Genomic DNA, 1338 nt, shown 5'->3' with positions numbered 1-1338 from the left:
TATATATATATATATGTATGCAAGGGAGTGAAATACAGACAGATATATAGATAGCTGTGTGCCTACGTACATGCGTGTGTGTGTGATTGTATGCATGCATACATGCATGCGTGTGTGCATGCATGTATGTGTGTCAGTCATTATTGAGTTTTATTTCAAGATTTCTTACCAACAGAGAAAAAGCCAGTTTCTAACCCAAGGCTTCTTCATTGGAATTTCAACATCATCAACAGGGTATTTCTGTTTGTATGTATGTATGTATGTATGTAGGTATGTATGTATGTATGGCACATGTGTGTGAATGTAGTTGTGTAGGATTTTGTGCATAATCTTATTTATTTCTATGCATGTATGTGCTACATCACACATAACATATTCCATGAGCTGAACTATAATTGACCTATATCTGACCTGACATCCCACAATGAACACAAGAAAAGCAGCTTTCTGTTCAGCATTCTCACAATGGTGAACCTACATATGCAAATATTTGTGCATTTGTAGACTCACCATATGGGTCTTCATTACTATCTGTGAAAGAGTTTTTTTGGTTAGAATTTTTTAAAGGTAATTTTCTATAGGAAAAACACCTACTGTAGAATTTGTTCTATAGAAATGACTGAATCATTAGGACAGACCACAGAAGCCTTTGTTGTATTCACTCTAACTATCTGTGCTCTGAGTTCCAGTACTGCCAAGCTCAACTTTGCTTTTATCCTTTAACCCTTTCATTTTAACCCATATTTATTTTGAGATGCTCTGTGTTTCTTTCAATTACTTTAAATATAACAAAGAATTTAGTAAAATAACTTCGTTATCATGAAGCTAGTGTTAGGAACATAAACTGTGATTAAAGTTTGGTGGAAGATTTTAATTCAGAACTTATGAAAACAAGACATTTGTACTCAGAGCCAGAGCCGGTTTCAGCCGGGTTGGTAACGAAAGAGTTATGGTCAATAAAACAGTGACAATTCAAGGCAGTAAATTGGTAGAACTGCTGAAATATCAGACTAGATGTCTTTTGGTATTTGTTCTGGTTCTTTGTATTCTGAGTTTCAATCCCATCATGGCCTGCTTGGGTGGCAGACTTATCATTTAGCTCTTACTAGTTTCAGTCATTAGATTTTGGTCATGCTGGGACAACACCTTGAAGAGTTTTCAGTGAAACACATCAAACACAGTAGTTTTGTTTTTAAGCCCGGTACTGATTCTATCAGTCTCTTTTGCTGAACCACTAAGTTACAGGCATGTAAACAATCCAACACTGGTTGTCACTGCTGCGGGACAAGCACACACACACACACACATGAGTATATATATGTATATATATATATATAT

This window comes from Octopus bimaculoides, chromosome 10 (genome assembly GCF_001194135.2).
Source record: "Octopus bimaculoides isolate UCB-OBI-ISO-001 chromosome 10, ASM119413v2, whole genome shotgun sequence".
Classification (NCBI taxonomy): domain Eukaryota; kingdom Metazoa; phylum Mollusca; class Cephalopoda; order Octopoda; family Octopodidae; genus Octopus; species Octopus bimaculoides.
This window is presented reverse-complemented; position numbering follows the sequence as displayed.